Below are 20,788 nucleotides of genomic sequence, written 5' to 3'. Positions count from 1 at the left end.
AGCAGGAAACTGCAAAACCAAACAAGTTACCAAGGGGTGTATGGGATATGTAACCGGTCAGACCCTCAGAAGTTAGGTGGTGCTTGCAGGATCGGTGGGGTGATGAAAAAGTAGTTAAATTCTTAGGGAAGGAGCAAGGCAGCGCTGGGAAAAGGCACTGCCTGGAGAATGTAAAATAACTTAAAACTAATACGCTTGCTCCTGAGCTAGGGAAAAGGAGGAAGAAGGGGGAGGTTGGACTAGCTATGTAAAGGTGGGGTATGGGGCTGGTCAAAAACTGTATCTGAAAAACATACTTGCACCCTTGTTTACACTTGTAGAAGAAAGAAGGAATTGAAGCTGCTCACCATTCTCTGTCTCCTCTAGACTACAAGATAAGTCTCGAAGGGATCTCACAGGCTCATCCTGTTTCTCCGACCCCAGTGCAGAATTAACTACACCTAGTTGTCTAACCTGTTATGACAACCTCCCTGTGCTGGAAATATCACAATCTCCCCAGGCAACTCACTCAATACTTAATTATTCTTGCAGCTACGAAATTTGTCCATGATGTTTAATCTAAATTGCATTTGGTATAATTTAGGTACGCCTTCATCTGCCCTGATTATAGGGAGCACAGACTGTCCCCTTCCCATTTGCTGTTTTCATAAATAGACTTTGTAGTGACTCTGTCTTCTCTTTTCTGGACTAAACCACCCTTTTCACTTAATATTTACTTACAGGCCATGTGGTTTCCAGACTTCTGATGGTTCTCACTGACATCCTCTGGAGTTGATCCTGCTTGTCCACACCTTGTTTTGAAGCACAATATGCTACTTGGACACAACACTTACTCCTAGAATAGAATAGAAGGGAAGGGTTACTTCACACCTTTTGCATCCTTTGTTCTTGTTTAACATAGCCTTACTTAGTGGCTGACCCTTGGCAAAACCACATGGTACAGCTGACTTGGGTCCAGCCTATGATCTGCTGTAACCCCTTGAGGCCTCCCGGCAGAACTGCAGAGTGACTGGTCCCCTCTCTTCCCCTGTTCCAGTGCAGTGAACACTTTACTCTGCTGCACTCTTGTTTTTTAAGTCACACTTAAATCTTGTTCTAGTTGTCTGTGGTATGTGCAAGCCTCCTGGCTCAGCGACAGGCTTTAAGGCATGATGTCTCTCTTTTTTTTTTTTTATTAAAAGTATCACACAGAATTTCTGTGGAAATACTTAACAGTACTGGGGTAGAGAAATACCCCCCTGGAAACTTGCAAAGTACATTTTTCATTCTGAAGAGTGGACTATTAGGAGTTTTCTAGCAGTTTTTGCACTTCCATGACAATTTTTTCCTGTATAATGTTCCTTTTGCTTGTTCAGAGTATGAGACAGGCAGATACCAGGCCAGAAAGGGAATGCTGCCCTGTCCTCACTTATCTGTACCCTCTCTATGGAGTTCCCAGGATACGATTCATAGGAGCTGCTGCTCTCCCAGCCGCACTGTCCTGACTGACCCTCACATGCCTACAGACTTTGATCCATCATGACTTTCCCGAGGTGCAAAAGCAGGAAAACAGTTGTTTGTGGAGTTGTGGATCTCTTAACTATTCATATCCCAACTAAACCTGATGGGATTTTTGGGGGGGATAAGAGAAGGTACTTCTTGGGCCACAGGGCACATACCCAGACAAACATTGGGAAATGCTATTGTGCAATGTAAGGCCTTCTTTAAAGGTTCATTTGTTACAATGCAGTGTACCAGGTCAGCCTGCTCTTCCTTCTTTAGACATGTGAGTTAGTACAGATGTTGTAGCACTTTTGCTAGAATATGATACTAGTATTGTTATTTCTTCTAAGCTTAAAGCAAAAACACTGTGTAAGAACCCAAACTAAATAAGATGTCACTTCGCAGCATTTCTCAGCAGCTGGATCCGAGACCAGTCTCTTCTTGTGGTTGCTGTGTAATGGGTTCAGGTTTTCACACAATCCTTGGAGTTGTCCTTAGCTAGTGTCTCTAAAGAAACTAGTTTCGCCCTCCTAGCAGTCTGTGAATGAGGAAGACGACCACATGTGACTGTTGAAGTGGAGTCCCATGCCAGTCCCCATTGTCACTGGAGTGGCTCTGGGTAAGAAAAGAGAACTTTTTGCTTCCATAAGAAATCCACTGCCTTGGACAGATCATTTATCACAGAAAGCTGTATCACCAGGGCCAAAGCCTGTCTATTTAGCATGTCTGTGTGGGGAAGGAGTTAGATTTTCTACCCTCTACCCATGCCCATGGAGCAGTAAGAAGGGATTTTAGGCTTGTTTTGTCTTGTGTAGTAGGAGTGATATTTACACCTGCAGCTACAAACTGACTGGCACTAGGCTCATGGCTGGGAGGCAACCCTCTTCCAGAGCTTTCCAAGGCTTTGGTTGTGGGTGCTTAGGGTTAGGTGGGGGGAATGTGTAATAAAAATAATCTGTAGTGATAGATTAATCTGCTGCTTCTGACGCAAGGGCTCTGTTGTCCTGGGTTCCCCTTCTCTCGCTTCCCTTAATGCTGATGCAGAGGTGTGGTATAGGACTGGATTGCAGCCACTTGCCAGTTCTTGCCATATGTTGCTGGTGTGACAGGCAGCTCTAGCCTGTGCGGAATCCTAAGACTCTTTCCAGGTCCAGGAGAGTTAAAAGGTGGTCATGGACTTGACTAGTGTTCTTAGAGGGGAATATTTTTTTAAAATTCTCTTGTAGGCATCACATATGTGTCCTTCAGCTTTATTTCAGGAACACATTTTCTATGCCTTTTCAGAGAAGCAGCGCTAGGGTTTCCAGAAGAGACTGCCCTAGCTGTGTTTAGCAAGCTTAGGGAATATAACAGCTGGACTTTCCCTCTGTGTGCTTCACGGTGCTAGGAACCCTTGTTCAACCTAATGCTGAATGCATGGTAGGTCAGCCCTATATAAGTGAATGTGGGAGGTGTGTGATGCAAGCAGTGCTAAATCTGAATGTGCATTAAAAAAGCAGCAAAACTGAGACCTGACTGCTGAGGGGGATGCTTTTGACCTCCCTCTGTAATACGCTGGGGAGAAGATGTCTGCTCAGGAGCTCTGGAGCACAGGGGGCAGGGTGTATGCTCCTTCTTCCCTCCTCTAATGTGCATGCTTGTCTGGTCAAATGAAATCTGAGATGAGCCATAAAGAAGGGAAGATATCTATGAGCTCCTGGCCTTTTGTACCCCACCCAGTTCTTGCCCTGTTTGTTTTCGTTCATTTCCAACTCCAGTGACTAAGTCTATGGTTGACCTTAAACCTCCTAAGAATTAGGGCTGTGGTTTGGAAACTGCTTTAGCACCTTCTAAAGTACAGAACCCGAAATCTAAAATAAAACAGATATTTCTACAGCAACATCTTACAGTCCTGTAAAGTGGTGATTTGTTATGCCTCTATTCTGTCTTTTCTTTATGTGACAGTCTTGGAACTTTCTACCTGTAAGGCTTATAATTGATGGTTGCCTGCACACACCCAAGGTTATACACAAGGGAGGCTACTAGATGATTTCCATGTCCAAGATAAAAGGTATCTGCCTCCCAGGGAATGGTCCTTTAATTGGAAGGCAGTCAGCTGTGTTACCTAGAGTGAGTGATACTGCCTTCTCTTTCTGACAGTAGATGATCTCATGCAGCTTTCACTTCAATTTCTGGAGGATTTTATGCTTTACAGAGGAAAAAAATACCCTTTGTAATGTCAGTTAAAGAATTTGAAGCTACTGAGAGGCATGGCAGGTTGCTATTATTTATTCTATCACTGTAAACCACATCTCATGTGAGTTGTTCCTTGTTTGAAATAGCAGCTCTGGAAATCTTATGGTTAAAGGAGAGTTTTCTGGGGAATTTTAGATAGGCCTCTTTCATGATGGTGAAGAGAAGCTGAAAAAGTGACTCCTAGAAGCACAAAATCCAGTAAGATAAGAAATATTTCTGCTTTGAAAAAGAAAAAACACTGATTTAGTGGGATTTGGGATTCCCTGCCTTAACCATTACTTGAATACACGGTCTGCCTACTTAAGGCACATTTGAGTCATTAATGTGAGGATGTGGGCAACTCGGGATGGGAGGAATAGCCTAACGGTGTAATGCTAAGTCCTCTCATATGATCTGCCACTTGCCCTCAGATCGGTCCCTTGGTGTGCAGTCCAGCCAAGAGAGCACACCTAACTTATTATATTCAAGGGTCATGGCCTTGAGAACAGTCAGAGAGCTGAAAAAAAATCTTTTTTGCCAAGAGTCACTTCTAGTATGTAGCAGTGAGGATATAGGAATCTGCTCTTTAAAGCAGAGAGCTAACAAACTAGCTAAGATAGTAAAATCAAGGCTTTTAATGTAGGGTAAAAGATTTCTTGAGTATTTATTTTCAATTAAAAGAGGTTGCTCCTGAAGTCTTTATATAACCCTCACTTAAGAAGTCACCAGAATATAGTGAATTTAACCATCTGTTGGTTGTAACATTTCTGCTCTGCTACAGCCATCGATGCAGAAAGTGTTGTCCGTCCCTTAGGAACGCTTGAGCATCCTGAATTACTTTGCTGAGGCTGGGCTCAGAACTGAGTTATTGCTCTGTGACAGTGCTCGTCTCTCTCCCACAGTTGCTTCCAGCTGTCCCTTGAAGAGAAGGATTTTGATGCTATTTCCAAGCTGACGGGCAGCTGTGGTGGCCAGAGAATGTCTCTGCCAAAAGAAGCCTAAGACCCTATCATGTTCATTTTCTTATTCACAGCGGGAGTTTTGCACTGTGCTTGATGGAACAGTTTCTCAAAAAGCCTATTTTTAGTCTGGCACTTGTGTTAGAAGATTTTGAAATGCAGTCCTAGTTCTAAAAATGACTGGTGTTTTTTTGTTACAAAAAGGCGTGGGACAACCCGTGTGGGCTCGAAGTGTCCGGCAGTTCCCTGTGTCTCCCTCAAGCAAATCCCAGCGGCTGACAAGCAGAAAATTTTCTTTTGTTTTTTTTAACTGTCAATGTTGAAATGTGGAAGCTGACATTTCAGCTAGGTTTTCCCACATACATCCTGAAAAGAAAAAAATCTTTCCGAATTAATTAGCATCTCTCTCAGGTGAGATGACAGTGGAATAAAATTCTGCATGCTGTGAATAACAGTACTGCAACCCATTCCTTGACAATGTGAGAGGAAAGAAGTTTCCCTCCTGTTATTATGTTTGCTCTTCAGCTCCAAGAGGAGTAGAGAAGTAGGAGACCAGTTTGGATTAGTGAGTGTCTCTGGATGCTCACAGGAAAGAAACAAATAAACAGGTAACTCATCACACTCATAAACTCTCTCTGCAGGGTGAAGCTTACACTCAAAATTGTGTAGGGAACTTATGCAATGGTTTTGTACAGAAGCAGGTGTTAGACCAAGGTGTTAGACTGAAGTCAGTGACCTAAATAGTTTTTTAACAAGATATGCACATTACAACATGACACGAACGGCTGATGTATTTCTAACTGGAACTGAACACTTTTGCATCCCATGTGTTGTAGTTCTAGCAGTTATTTCTGATAAAGTAGTCGCTCTAACTTAAAACCTGCTTCCTAAACAGCAAGCCATGTGCAAAATGCTTTAAGATGTGAATCTGACTGTCCACTATGGAGTTGACGTAAAATAAAATTTCCCCATGGAAGTGGTGTTTATTTCATGTTAATGCTTTTATTTTTGCCAGTGTGGACTTTTTTAACGATAGAGGTGAACTGTATTAAGTGTTTACAGACATGTTTGTTTCTGACCGATCACTAGAAATAGCCTCAAAGGAAATTAATCTGGCCCTACTTCTTTCAATGCCTTTAACCTGAGGCAGGAAGCAAATATTTTTTTTCTTGTGAAAAGCTATGAAACAATTGTGAATCCTTGCAGGGGATCAAACACTGGAACTAGACCGTACTTGGCAAAAGAGACTTTAATTGCATGTCATCAGTTTGTCTTTGCAGCCCTGCTCTAACTGAGCTTTAGTTTATCTTCTGTCCAAATGCGACTCATTGATGTGTCCTGCTTGGCTGCACATTTATATTTGCATGCGTTCTATAGCTATTAGCTGTTTTGCTCTTTTCTCTCTCCCTTCCCCCTTTCTTTCCTTTCTATGTTTAAGCTTCTCGAGTCATCTGCTTCCTGTCCAAAACTTACCAAGTAAATTTTTGCAAAGCACTGCAATAGGAAGAGGTATCTAAAAATGCGGTGGGTCTGCTACCTTCCCAACTGTTGCAGCGCGGAGTGCACAAAACTTCCAAATGAGCTGGTCAGAGGGCGCATTGCTACTTTTCGACTGTTTTTGCTGTGTGTCAAGCCTTGACACTGAGCCAGTCTGAACTGGCAGCAGAACTCTGGAATAAGCCATAGGGAAAGCAGCAAAACACAGTCATTTATCTTTGAAACAAAAGCACTGAAGATGGAATGTCTGATCCTTGTCTCGTTTAGACTGGTGTAAAGCAGGCACAACTCTGAAATTGAGAACAGAACTGCAGGAGGAAAGAACTAAGCTCTTGCGCTGTATGCTTTGGCAAAAGCAAAACGGCTATTTTGCATGATAGGGAAAGATCCACTATTACACTGGGTGGGAGGGGTGAATGAAGCAAAAAAAACCCAACATCCCTTAAAGCTTTTTTAAGATTTATTTGGGTTTTTTTAAGGTGTATGCTCCCTACACTGCTGGTGTAAGTCCATGATTGGTGAGAGCTTATCTAGGTTTCTGATGGTGACACTGACAGATTTAGTTAATGCTATTGAATTCTCTTGATAGCAGGATTTCCTGTCTTAAAAGTGATAGACTTTGATAACTTAAAGAATGTTGTTCATACTTCTTGTGAATGAGTTTGGATTGGCTTTTCACACCTTCCATCCTAATAGAAATCCAGAGTAACGATTGACTTAGTGATGTTTTGCTGGCTCAGTGCTGCTGTGAGATCAGACCCGGTGCTTAAAACCTTCCTGTGTTCAGAAGGGTGCTATTTTGAAACAATCCGATCATGACTGCCAGTACGGGACAATGCAGAAGTGAGAAAATGCTGAGGAAGTAAAATAAGCTGTTGAGTGACACAGATCTCATCAGATCTTAAAGGGAAACTCCAAGGTTTCAAAAGAGCTCTTCTGAGCAGCTGATGGCTCAGAGTAACACCTGTGAAACACAAGTCAAATACAGGGATGGATCCTATACTTGTTCAACCTGTTATCAAGCGCAACTCCTACAGAAGTCAGTAAATGGGACTTGAAATATGTATTACTTTCATTTTACAAAGAGGTAGTCAGCGTCTTTGCAAGACAGGGTTTTTTTTTCCGACGTCATCCAGTGAATTAGTAGCAGGGACCAGTAAACTGAGTCCTGTGTCTCAGTAACGTGAGTACAGCACAGGCTGCTCGCAGATTTTCACACCATAGCCTGAGTCTGAGCACATGATGTCGTGTGGTTTGCAGTATTAGTTTGTTTCAGCCTTTGTAGTCACCTTGTTATGTAAGAAATGTAGCTTTTCTGTGTGTGTTTATATACACCCAAGTAAACTGAGTACCCAAGGAAAGGAAAAACCCTGAAGGCAATTCAAAACAAATTAAAGCATAACTGAATTTTTAGGTCAAATATGCCATATATGTTAGGTGAAATGTATCAAATATTAATAAAACATCTTAAAGCAGCTCTTGACTTTTGGGGGGCTTTAATGTTGTTCTTCTGGCTAGAATTAAGTGATATGGGTGATAGAACTCATTTAAAAGGAGAAGAGCATAAAAATATATATTTGCATCTTATAGGGAACTGAGCCATGTTTATAGTTTGTTCCAAGGTGCTGTCAACGTGCTAAAGCCTGGACTGTACAACCAGATCATAATTTTCAGCGTGCTTGCTTTGTCAAGTAGGCAGGAACCAGTATGACACAAAGATGAACCATCAACAGGCAAGCTATGCTTTCCAGTGGATAATTGTTTTGCTCATCTCCAGCATGAAAAAACCGGGGGGTTTTCCTCTTCTTAATTGCCTGTTTTACAAAAATACAACTATGCCAACTATGAAATGGGCCCTGTACTAAGCACTGTACAAAGAAATTGAGAGCTTTGCCCTGAAGAAAACCTACTGTGAGGCAGGCACAGGGAGAACCAGGGGTTTTAAAATACAAATTAAGCCAGGAATGTATCAGCAACACAGTTGTTGTTATGCTCTAGTTAAGTTTTCTTTAACTTTGCAGTCATGTGGGAGATGGCTTGATTGAGACGAGGCTCTGCTACAGGGGAAGTCAAGTGATGTAAGCTGAAGGGAAGCAAGTAGGACAAAAAAGGCAGATGAGAAGGAAGTTGTAGATTATGTTGTGCATAGCTGTCAGGTTATTTACATTTGGGGATAAGAGAAATGGGTTATTTAAAAAAATATATTTCTAAGATGATTTTCTTCTTTCACAGCATTTCCAGTATAATTCTGCAGAAAATGTGGCTTGTCTACCAAATTAGGAAGCCTCGAGGTTCTGAGATCAGACAATACGCATAGTGAGAATTAGAAAAGGAATAAGAAGAAAGATATGTGCTTTAGACCTTACGTTTCAGACAAACAGATGTATACGAGTTGAGGTATATTTATTTAAGTGAATAACATTCTCTTGTTTTTGGCTTTTGGGGAGGCGAGGAGGGGACGCTCTTTCCCTGAGGAACTGTCTGTGGCTTTTTGCATTTTTCAGTCTTGAACAAATTTATTATTTACAATATAAAAATGATAACTAAGCTGCACATTTTTCATTTTGACATGTGAAGGCAAAAGTAATTGTGCTTCGCATTAGTAGGCCAAGCAGGTAATATACTTCTGTTGCCTGGGTTCATTATTAGTTCAGGTTAGAGAAATTCCTTTGTACTGTGCTGGGTGGGTTCAAAAGCAATATTACAGACTTATCTCTGTTCCCATGACAGTGTCAGTAAAGGCTGAGAGTAACTTTGGCCATGTCTAGACAGTGGTGTAAGACATAATGTTGGCATGTGCCATGACAACCTTCCATTTAAAAATGAGGTCAGTGAGTGCTTCTGGCATTGCTACAGATAATTATCTATCTGAAAGTTGATAGCAATATCAACAGACAAAAATTTTTATAGGTAGTGCATTCAAGATGAATATGTAATTTAACCAGCTATTTGTTTTACTTGGTACCCCTTCCAGGGAAAAAATGCAAAGATGTTTTTCTTACTCTGCAGTGTGACTAGAACAGAATTGGCATGCCAGTAGGGCAAATGATGACACCACAGACAAGAGAAAATAGAGTATGTTTCCTTTAAGAAATATTTGGCATGTAAAACAAAAGTCTCTTTGAAAATCTGGCAGCTCACCTTAAACCATCTTAAAACATGCGAGCAAGCACATCACCAACTTCCTGTTGCTGGCAGTGCTGTTTAAGTGTACCCTCACAGTATGGAGAGGTAATGCAAAGCCCATCTGGAAAGCATGCAGCAGCCTCTTCAGAAAGCACTTTGCCTTGGAACAAATCACATCCTATTGCTCTCAAAAAGCAGAGGACTATGAGAGCAATTTGTCTTCAGAGATTCTGTTCCTGTGGCAAGAGACAGGAGATGATCTTCTACTAAAAACACATGACTCTTCTTGATATTTGCAGATTTCATGGTAATGAAGTAAATTGATGCATGAAGTACTTTTTTTTGGCATAGGCAGCCGGATCACAGACTTGTTAGCTTCATGTCACTGCAGGTTGTCTGCAGAAGCAGGAAGAGCACCTGGGTGTCCTCACCGTGAGTCCCATGTATGGTTTGCTACACTATGCACTTCTCTACCTTAAATTTCCTGTGAACTGCAAAGTGAACTGCAAGAAATTATATAAGTCTGGTCTCTGCAGCCTGTATTTTTCACAGAACAGAAGTCTAGCAATCGCGAGCATGAAAAGCGTATAGCATGAAACAAGCTTGCAAATAACATTTTTTTCCATTGTGGTCCTGTCAGAGAACTTGTGATCAAGGGAGGAACCGAAAGCAGCACTCCCTGAAGGGATAGAAATGCTGTGACGTCTGAAAGATCCTTTCAGGAACAGTTATCGCATTGTAGATGTGCAGAACAGCATTGCCTACATGTGACAGCTACTCTGCAACTATAGCCCTACCAAAAGACTAACTTTTTCTGGTAACTTAATTATCAGAATAAAATGTTTGGTTTAGGCATGACTGCTGCTTCTTTGGTCGTTCCTGTTGAGACCAAATTCTGAGTTACTTTCAGGGAAGCAACAAGCGAACATGATGAACATGAGGGCTGAGCCTCAGTCAAGCTTCCTTTCTGAGGTCAGTTATGCTGCTGCAGTTCTGCAAGACAGCATTCATGCTGATTAGAACCTTGTGGGATAAATTTCATTGGCCGGGGGAGTCACCAACCCATGGCAAATATAAAAAAGGCACCATGTTTGACCGACCCCTGTTAACAGATGAAGCCTTTATAGCATCCCTCTTAGCACTGCTGTGGGATCTGATACTGTGGAAAATCATTGTCCAAGCCCTGTGGCTTCAGCTTCTAAGATGCACCTCAATTTGCTGTTGCTGCTGCCATCTGTGACACGAATCCCTCAGAACAGAGGAGTTATGAGGCGTTAAAGGGGAACTGCAGATTAAGACCAGAGAAGCAAAAGCAAGAGTCAGGAAGAAGGGGTGGAAGCAGAAGGCAAAGTGCAAAATCTAGGAGAGCGCTAAGGAAGAAGAGTAACATGCAGACAACTGAAGAGAAGGATGACGTAGAGAAGGCTTGGAACAAGTGTAACATTCAAGAAGGTACAGCTGAGAAAGAACAATGGAGCAGGAGGGAGTGATAACTGATGGGTTTTTCTCCTTGGAACAGCTTCTGAGATGAGTTACACTAAGTCTCCTCTTAAGGGAGGCAGGAAGGGAATGAGATGCAGTGGTTTCCTTAGGAAGATGGGAGGTTCCCTTTGCTGTCCCCTCTATGCACTTCTGACCTCCCATCTCTTCCCCACTCCCCATTATAAATGTCCTAATTATTATCAAACTGATTGCCCTACCCATTGAGAGATTTCACCCCTCCTCCTTAATGCCACAAGGCATTTTCCCCTTCTAGGCAAAACCATCCTGTCTGTGCTTGTAATTGTGTCTGTGTTGTTATGGACAAGGGTCTTTTCATTCCAAGACTCAGTGAGCTATTTTGGCCAAGCACACTGAATGAAGCATTTATTGCTATCCCTCTAATGGCAGTTTCCTTTAACAGGACAGTCCATTTTTAAAAAGCTGAGATAAAATAGCCCAGGAAATGTTCGACCAAAATACAACAGCAGAGATTGCTTCTCCTAGCATATAAAATGTTCCATGATGCTGTCCCGTAGCGACACTGATACTCTTGCTGAGTCTGAGGCAGATGAGGTTCAAGAGACATACATGTTAAAACACACCACTTAAAACAAATGTGTTTAGATGAAAAGGCAGCAGGGAAGGAATCCGGTTCTGGAAGGGACTTTAGAGTGCAGAGAAGGGTTTGGTTCCTCTCTTTGGGAATAAACAACTTCTAAGTCTGCATTTTTTTAAAAACCTTTTCAATCAGGTTATTTTGGGAAATATCTATTTAAAGAGATCTGTGTAGGCTAAGTAAACTCACTTCTTAATAATTTTCTAATACCCTCACTGGGACTAGATCTTGTGGTGCAAAATACATGCCTTCTGCATGCTAAGTTTCTAAAGAAACAGAGGCACTGGAAATGCGCAAGGCAACATAACTCACTGGAAGTTACAGATGAAACTGGAGAGTTGTGGTCTTCTGTCTCCTCCTGGCTTGCATTATGTCCAGTTGGAATATGTCATCTGTATAGGGAGTGAGCCAGTTATCGGCTCTGTCCCTTTTTATGTGCCCTGCTGAAAGCTTACTGCATTTCAGTGCTGTGGGATCGTCCAGAGGCACCCGTACCAGCATGCTTTTGTGCTCAGTGGGTTGTCACAGGCTCGAAGGGAGTTAGTTTGGAACCTGCTATTGCTGTACCGTCAACTTTTTTTAAGAAAACTGTGTTATGTGAAGATCAACATACTTAAAGATTTTATCTCTGGGCATGTTTTGTAACATGGTTACTCCCTCTCCGCCCAACCTCAGTCTAGGGTATCATGTTCAGGCTTGCACCAGCATGCAGGGTGTCTCAGAAGTACAGCTACAGCATTGGTTTCCCAGATGGAGTTCCTGCCAAGTCAGGCAGAAATACGTGCCTTAAGAGTCAGAACTGGAAGCAAGATTTGTATGTTAATATCAGATTTGGAAATAACCAGGTAGACACACTGCTGGTGCAAACGTACATAGCCATATTCTATGGCACTGTGTGGATTTAATTAGCTTCATTAGAGATGGGTGGGAAATGCCTGTAAAACCCTTGCCAGTAGTGCTGAGGTCTGCAGTAACAGCATGCCATCATCAGGATGGAAGAGACCTGCTGCAGGGAAGGTACTTGGATTTTATCTCTGGCTGTTTCAATACCGTTCTCCCAGGAGGAGGTCAACCGGACTCGCTCCTTCTGTCAAAAAGCAGTATCAAAGTCTGAAGTAGGACCTAAGCCTCAGGCTCACATAGCAGTATGTTTTGGCTGGGAGGTGGCTCCTCTGTCTGTCTGTGGTGCTTCCAGCGCTCTCAGATGCACAGGGAGTGCTCTTCCCTATCTTCCCTGACTGCTGGTTCCTGCAAAGCACTGCAAAGCTGGACAGCAGCTGTGTTGTCCCTCTGAGACAGTGCAGCATGAGCACCCTTCCACTGCTTGTTTCCTTGTCTTATCCCACATTTTTAGTGCAAGTAACTTGGACTGAATTCTTAGAAAAACTGATTAAGTTGTCAAATTGTTAGTTCTGATAACCCCATGATCATCTTTACTTTCAAAGGCGCGACTGCTGTCTTCCTACATTCATTTACAGAATGACTCAAGGAGCTATGTGCTTTCTCAATATGAGAAATTACGCTCCTTCACAAGAGTTCACCAAAGAAGGGGAAATGTTGCAAGATGGAAGTTGGAGGAGAGGGAAAACTAAACAGAGGATTTTGGACAAGTTAACAGCAAACCGGACTCTGCCTCTAAGACTGATGTGAATATAGAAATGGTAGGGATCTTATATTCTAATATAGAGTATTTCATTCCCCTTTATTTGTTAAAGGAACTCCTCCTACTTGAATGACTTAGAGCTGATGTAATATTTGTGAAAACCTGAGCGTTGTGTATTTCCTACATTTGGGGAATGAGGAGAGAAAGGGCATTTAATTTTTTCAACCTCAATGTTTCTCTTAGGGAGTCTAATATTTTCTTTGCCATTTACTTTGTGGAGATAAATTGTTTTTGAAGATACTAAGAATCCTTAAGTCTGCAAATAGTAACGAGTCTCCATATATATATAGCATCTGTACAAAATTAATTTCTGCAAATTGAAAGCATGAACTTATAAAACCAGAAACGTCACAGCAGCATGAAAGGCAAATAAGGCCTTACATTTTAAATGGGAAACAAATGAAGAAAATCTTTGCCGACTTTAGTCAGCTCTGCCCAATTGGTAGGCACTAACAAAGGTTTACTTTTCTTTTGGGCAGAGATGCTTGCTGGGGAATGAAGAAAAACACTGTGCTGTGGGAAGGATGAACCAAGACAGCTGTTTAAATTGCCTACTGTAGTATTAAGCTGTTCTTTGTACTTTTGTTTTATTGTTTGTGCATTTTTTTTCCTTTAGTTGCCTAACGTTGACTGGTGTATGAGAATAAAAAACAAATGGCTGGAATTATATTTGTGAACATGGCTTAATTCTCCACTTGAGCAGGCAGCAGCAGAAGAGAAGTTTGAGATGCACTGCCTGGTTTTACCATTGTAAGCTTGGCTGGGCAAAGGGAGCTTTGCTTGTTACTAGGCTAGCAATAATGGAAACAAAAAACAGCGTAACAGAAGCTAGCTTGTGTGTTGATACTAGCCGAGAGAGACACCAGAGACATCAATCTTCATTGTTCAAAGTATAAATGGTTCACAGGAGGTCAAGGACTAATTTCTCCCCTAAAATAATGTTGTACATTTACCTGCCTTATGCAGACTTGAATCCTTCTTCTAACTTTCTATCAATTAAAAGCAGACACTTAGACAAACTATCTTTGAGCTAAATGATAGAATAACAGTCATTGACTTTCAGGGTAAGGATGAGTCAAGCTCAACTTCTCTTGAAAAACAAACAAAAAAAATTGATTCATTACAGATATTTACTCTGGGAATGACAATAGTCCACAGTGAAATTCCCACAGTGATAATGTAATTATATATGCCACCTGGGGAGGGAAAGCCTAAGAAATGATAATGCCAATTTCAGTCTGCCACCTTAAGCCTGTTCTTTTGTGCATTAATGTGTCTTTAATAACGTGACATTGTTTCTCATCTTGAATATAGTGGGCAATTTATTCTACACTCTTAGATATGCTGTATGTTCTGTACTTCAAAGAACATCAAGCCGTTCTTTATCTACTTCATCAATGACAGGCAAGCTTGTATCCTGCTTTTAATGATGCCGCACGTGCATTTTTCCAGAGACAAAGCATGTTTGGGGAAGAACTCCAGAGCACAGCGCAGCCGAAGTTTCATGCTCCCATCAGATTAGGGTATTGTGGTCGTGGTTTATCAGGCTAGTACCCTTCGTAGCACAATTTATACCTTCTCATAGGCTTTAGCTGTAGGATGCTAATATAAAGACCATATGCAGCTAACTCTATGTTTGATGCTGAGTTCTCCCTCTTCTGTCCCAGGGGCGCGGGGGGAGTGGGATGACCGTGTGCCATCTGCCTCGCTGGGATGGATGGGTGTAGTATGTGCTCTGGCCCTCGGGGTGGGGAGGGCCCCCACCATTGCATTTGTTTCTCAGTCATCACTGTGCTTCTGACTCCTTTGGCACCTTTCAGAACACCCAGGCTTGGCATTTGCGTGTTGGAATATTTCAACACCTGCAGATGTATGTCATCATCAGAGCTGATGAGACACACCAGAGCATAAGCTGCACCCCTGAAGGGGTATAAGGTGACACTGAAGGATACACTTGCTCTCCTTTCTGTGCCTAAATGATGCTGATGAATACAAACACCATCTTGGTGCTGTGGGAAGAGGCTACAATGAAACTTGTGGGCAAACACTTCTTTCTGTCCTTTTGCAGAAAACAGCGCAACCCTCTCAGTCTGGTGTCATTGGTTAGCAGCATTAGTGTTTGCGAATAGCAAAACCACATTTATGGGTTCGTGTGTTTCCAAATTATGCAACCTGCCTCATTTCACATGAACAATGATTTCATTTGATAACGGAATATAGCTTTGAACCTCAGCCGTGGTTGCAGAGAAGAAGAAAACGTGTGCTGCAGTTAACTGTCCTCAGTTGTTTTCTGTTGTGCATGTATTGACGTCTGTCCTGTCCTGAACATGTCCACGTGTTCACCGTGGATATGGAAATGTTTCAGTTGATGCCTTGTGTTACGTTCTTCCCTTTCTCAAAAAGCCGAGTTGGTATCATTGCACAAGTGGCGTGTTAGCTCCTCACACCTTATTTTCTTTTTTACATGAGTTACGTAGCACTAAAACAAAGAATGCACCACTTCTTCTCTGGAAAAAGTGGCAACTTGCAAATCTCTGTATCAAAATCTAAAACATCCAAAACGTCCAACTTTATTCATTTAGCCTTCATGGCAGGAATAAAGGCCTGGATCCCATTTTTGTAGACTACTCAGAAGTCGTACCATGAAGCTGTGACTTTTGCCACACAGTTGTTAAAAAAAGTGCATCATAATGAGTTTTTCTGGTAGACATAGGTGCCTTCAGAGGCAAGCCTCTGCTAAGACAATCTAGGGTGTATATTCTTCCATGTCCTGAAGCATTTTATGTATGAAAGCATAGCTTTCACAAATGCAAGCAGAAGTTTTCTTCTCATCAGCAGCTAAGGTTGATTTCCGTACCTTACCTGAAGAATAATATATTCCCAGAATAATATACATTAGAAAAAGGGAACTTTTGCAATGCCATGTACCAAACGCTACATCTGAGTGCCTAGTGTTACTCCTGGTTCAAACAAGTAAATGAAGAACTGAAGATGATGGTAGCAATAGTGATTCCCTAGACTGTTGCCTGCACTTACAAGCCATGTGATTGCATGTGCTTCATGCAGAAAGACCGCTACAGCTGAACCACATTAGCAGACTCAGAAAGAACCATGATTAAGGCTGAAAAGTTGTTCTTATCTAAGCTCTGGACAGTTGTCCACTTTAATAAAGGAGGTGTCAAAGGCACAGGAGGGAAAATGTGCTGAGCTGCCCATTGTGCTTCGGCAACGTCTCCCTTACAATCTTTAACTATTAAACTTTTCCCAGCTTCTGATCGTTTAGAGACTAGTGCGGTTTCTCGAGCTGTTTGGTGGATCTAGACCATAACAGGCAGCATCAGCAGGCACTGTAACCATAAGCTTCTCGCAGCCCACATTGTACATAAGTCCAGATCTGATCCTGTGCAAGGCTGCCGTTGCCTTCTTTTGTAATGTTATTTCACCAGCGATATTTAAGCATAGATGCAGCTGTCAATAAGCACTTCTTGGTGACGGAGGAAAGCAGGAGGATATGTAGGAAGGTTTTGCTTTCCTAGGTCACAGCCAGCGTTTTTAATTTCTGGATAACTCAGAGTTACTAACAGAAAACTGAAGTGTCTTGTTTCATAAGGACAGCGGTGCTTGAAAACGCCTTTGGAAATTACGCTTACTAAATCAATGAATCCAAACTAAACGAAGCATAACTGTGACATTTTTTTCTCATTTCTCAAATTGCATCTAATGTAGGAAAGCTAAGAAAATGATAACACTTTTTCCTTCAATAGAAGACAAATCCCCCCAACAGGTTTTGTTTTTAAACGAATGGACCATTTTTAGGAAGAAATTTTTACATCTTGTTACTGTTTAAAAGTTCTAGCGCACACACAGATGTGTGTTCTGCAGATAGAAGAGCTGTTTAAGTAAATTGGAATATTTATACAGCAATATTAAAACATATTGTTGTATGAAGTATAATTTGGTAACTGACACTGACTCATGTAGACTTTGAAAGTAAACCATACCGGATGCTAAAAAGGAGAAAGTAAACAATATATCTGGAAATAATGAAGATGGTTTGCCCGTATCTGGAATGAAGCATTAAAGTTAATATTGCTCATTAATGATTGAATCGTTTATTGAGCTGCTTGAGGTAATTGTGACTCTTCTCATTATCAAAATAGATGTCTCCTTTGCATGTACCTAAGCTCTTAATCTCCATAACCTGAGTGGCAAAGAGTTCTGCAGGTTGGTCCAGTATTATATACATACATAATATCGTTTCTACGTATATTTATGTATATCTGTTGTTTTACATTTATATTCTTTTGCCAGAAGCAGTTTAACCTGTCTGCTTTTGGGCTTTATTACCTACCTTATTTTCAGAATATAAATACAGAGCATGCTAAATAAATATTCTTATATTATTCATTGTTTTATAAACCAGTACCAGGGTCATAGCCTTATCAACTTTGCCCAGTCCGATCTTTACTAACTTTCCTCACATGATCTTTTCCTGGGGTTTCGTAGAGTAATGCTAACAGATACTAGCTATGGCCATAGCTGCCTTAGATTTCGATGCGGCACTTCGCTGATTTATTTCCCAGACATTTGAGTTTGATACAGGGCAAGATAGCAACAAATACACCCGATTGCCATGCTACTCTCTGGGTATACCCGCTGCTCACAGGGAACGGGGGGGGGGGGGGGGGGGGGGGGGAGAGGGAGTGATCTCTTTGATCACAGATGAAGTACTTGAGCGAGACTTTGAATAAAGACCTTGCCTTGATTGATTTAATTAAATCAGTTTAGAAACTGCTTGAGTGGTGTGCACACTGCAGTGATTTAATTAAGCTCACATCTAGACCAGTGCTGCTACACTGGAGTGAATGTGAGCCCCCAGAATCCAATCATGCTAGGCAGCAGCCAATGTTTGAAATAACAGCTAATGTATAATGTGCTTTAATCATTGCTGAATGTTGCTGTCAACGCTGGACTTGGCACAGTGCATAGTTGCGCTGTCCCTACAATTAAAATGAAAGACCAAGCAGAAGTTCAGAGATTCCCCTTGCTCCCATAGGCTAAACAGCTGTGCCAGGCTTTGATCCTTTCTCTCCTAGTCGCCTCTCCATGTTGCTGCTTCTCTGATGGTGCACATGTGTAGCAGCATAGCTGACACCGAATCATCTCCATTTTCCTGTGCACCAGCTCCCCATTCATGTTGATGAGAAGAAGAGTTGTAGCCCAATGGAAGCTGCTTTTGCTACTAGGATTACTAAACTCAGGGTGGAGGATACAGCATTCCCTTTATGTCCTAGCTGGAGCATAAAATCACAGGTGATAATTGCGACTAACATCCTGGGCTAGCTGGCATTTTCTTGTCTGATCCTGTGTATTCACAAATGGTCAGAATTTCACAGCCTTTTAACTGCAGACAAAATGAACTAAAGATGATGCAGCATCTTCAAGAGGCAAGAGGTCCGGAATAGTGATATCACAGAAACTGTCATAATGCTTAGCAGCTTTTGACAATTCTGCTTGTAAGCTTTAGGGGGCAAAAAAAAGGTATGTAGAATTTAAATGCTAAAAACCTGTGCCTGGTCTGTTTGAAGGTCTACAGGCGAGCAGGAATCGCTCATGAACGATGAATCACTCGCTGCTGGAGAGCCTGGCTCTGGTAGTTGCAGTCTAAAATGCCCACGACTTTTTGTTTCTTTCTGCTCTTGTCAGCAATAACCGTGTTGATGTGGGCAGTGCCCAGGTTTTGTTCACGGCTCGTTGGATTGCTTTTATTCACCTCAAGGACACTGCAAGTCTTAATTCATAACCCTTCGGAAAGATTAAAAGCATTACTATTATCTGGTGACACTCCAATTAAACAATAATGACTAGGTGTAGGCATTTCCTAGAGACTAATAAAAGATTGGAAGGAAGTGATGGGCCAAGATCCTGCAGAGAAATTGTTATTGCAACTGTGAGCTTAGAAAAAACAAGGGAAAAAATGCTGAAAGGATTTTTTTAACGGATTACACAATTTTATTGGCATTGGAAAGCCAATGCATGCTCTGAAAAGAATGTATGTCATGAAAGCTTGTCAGACTGTTTCAATCATCTTTCAACTTCCTAGCCAGTTGAAAAAGTGAACTTGAAAAACATTTTATGCTTTTGCGCGTTTTAGCTCGCAGTCCCTCCTTCCAAGCATATCCTGTCACAAACCTTTATTTACGGGCCTCTGCTGGTATTTCTGCCGCAGGAGTTGTTTTTCCTTCTACTGTTAAAGCTAGTTTTCATGTGTTTTGAATACTAACCTATACTACTTCACTGACTTTTCAATAAAAATTGGAATAATTTCCTCAGTAAAGGCAACATTACCGCAGTTTGAATGCCCATTCCAACCAAGCATAAAGGAACACGAGAGTGAATGAAAGCAGCCAGCACATTGCAGGCTGGGACCATTGATTCTTAATTCTGTGACATCTTTGTTACGTGTCACAATAAATTGGACTGAGTGTTTCCTTGTCCTGAATGCATACGTAGAAATACAGTTGAGAAGAATCTACTCAGCTCTTCTGTCACCATGCTCTAAGGAATATCATGCGTATCTACAAGTCAACTTTAATCTTTTCTGAACTGACAGTTGCCTACTTGCCCTTTAAAAGAAAAACAAATGAAATGTTTAAAAGTTGAAAGCTTCTACAATCTAGAGGTTTTAGAGGTATCTACAGATGGAGGTACTGTGTTTAATGAGTTTTCTTCTATTGTGCCCTTACCCTAATTATAGCAAAGGTTTTCCCACACTCTAGTTTAAATTTTCTCTCCTGTAAATTAAGACTAATTTTTCTTGTCCTCCTAGTAGTAAGTAGTGAGAAACATTGATCAATTTCTTGTATTTAACAGCCCTCCCATCACAGAAAATTAACTCATTCTTTTCTCCTCTTCTCCAGAAGAATATGACTTGTTTAACCTTTCTTCAGAGAACATATTTTCTAAACTTTTTCGTATTTGGTGCATATCTCTGAACTAATGGATGTAAAATAACTTCTCTTCATGTGGGATACCCAAAATGGGATGCGGTGCTTCAGTCGAAGCCTCAGCAGATTAATTACCTTCGTGTCCTACAGATGCCATTTCTTTCAGTATGTGCTGGACTGAATTTTGCCTCTGTTCCTCTGTTGCAGATTTCTGCTCACGCTGTGAGCCGCTGTAGCCCTCAGACCATTTTTGATAGACCTGCTGCTTTGTCAGACACTCAAGAATTTTTATTCCTCTTGTCCTTAGCTACTGCATTTGTATTTGTTGAATCTTACCGGGATATTTTCAGACCATTTCTCCATTTCTAGAGGTCCCTCTGATTCTGGATTCTCCCATCCAGATTATTTTCAGCTCCTCTCAGTTATTGAGTCATCAAAACATTTTGGAAGTGTATGTTCTTCCACAACCCAGGCTATCCAGTAATCTCAAATAAGATCCATTCCAGAGGAGACTACTGCAGTGCCCCAGTTCACAGTCAAACAGGCAACGGTAGCCCTAACCTGAGTTCTTCCACATATTTATATAATCCTTTAAAATGCTTCCATCTCAGTTTTTTATATCGTTCCATTCCACTGCATCATAAATTTTGCTGCTAAGTCTGTTGTGTACCTTTCAGAAGTCACCAGGTGTCCTGCATTCCTTTTTTCCTTGGCTTGCTATTCCAAGGTCCCATCCGTAAGTATTGTGATACTTAACAAAGTTTTCTGAAGTCCCTCCCCTGTGCTTTGCCACTACTACTCC

The 20,788-nt window shown here is 41.5% G+C and overlaps 1 long non-coding RNA gene across 1 annotated transcript in view; it reads right to left on the bottom strand.

Moving 5' to 3' along the window:
- The window catches only part of LOC142056891 (uncharacterized), a 33,973-nt gene that overhangs the window by 6,167 nt on the left and 7,018 nt on the right, over positions 1-20,788 (bottom strand). The window contains exon 2 of the long non-coding RNA XR_012660455.1: positions 721-835. This is a non-coding gene — a long non-coding RNA (uncharacterized LOC142056891). The remainder of the gene's footprint in view (positions 1-720; positions 836-20,788) is intronic.

Source organism: Phalacrocorax aristotelis, chromosome 4 (assembly GCF_949628215.1).
Source record: "Phalacrocorax aristotelis chromosome 4, bGulAri2.1, whole genome shotgun sequence".
Taxonomy (NCBI): domain Eukaryota; kingdom Metazoa; phylum Chordata; class Aves; order Suliformes; family Phalacrocoracidae; genus Phalacrocorax; species Phalacrocorax aristotelis.
The sequence above is the reverse complement of the archived record's forward strand: the minus strand, read 5'-3'. Positions and strand labels throughout refer to the sequence as shown.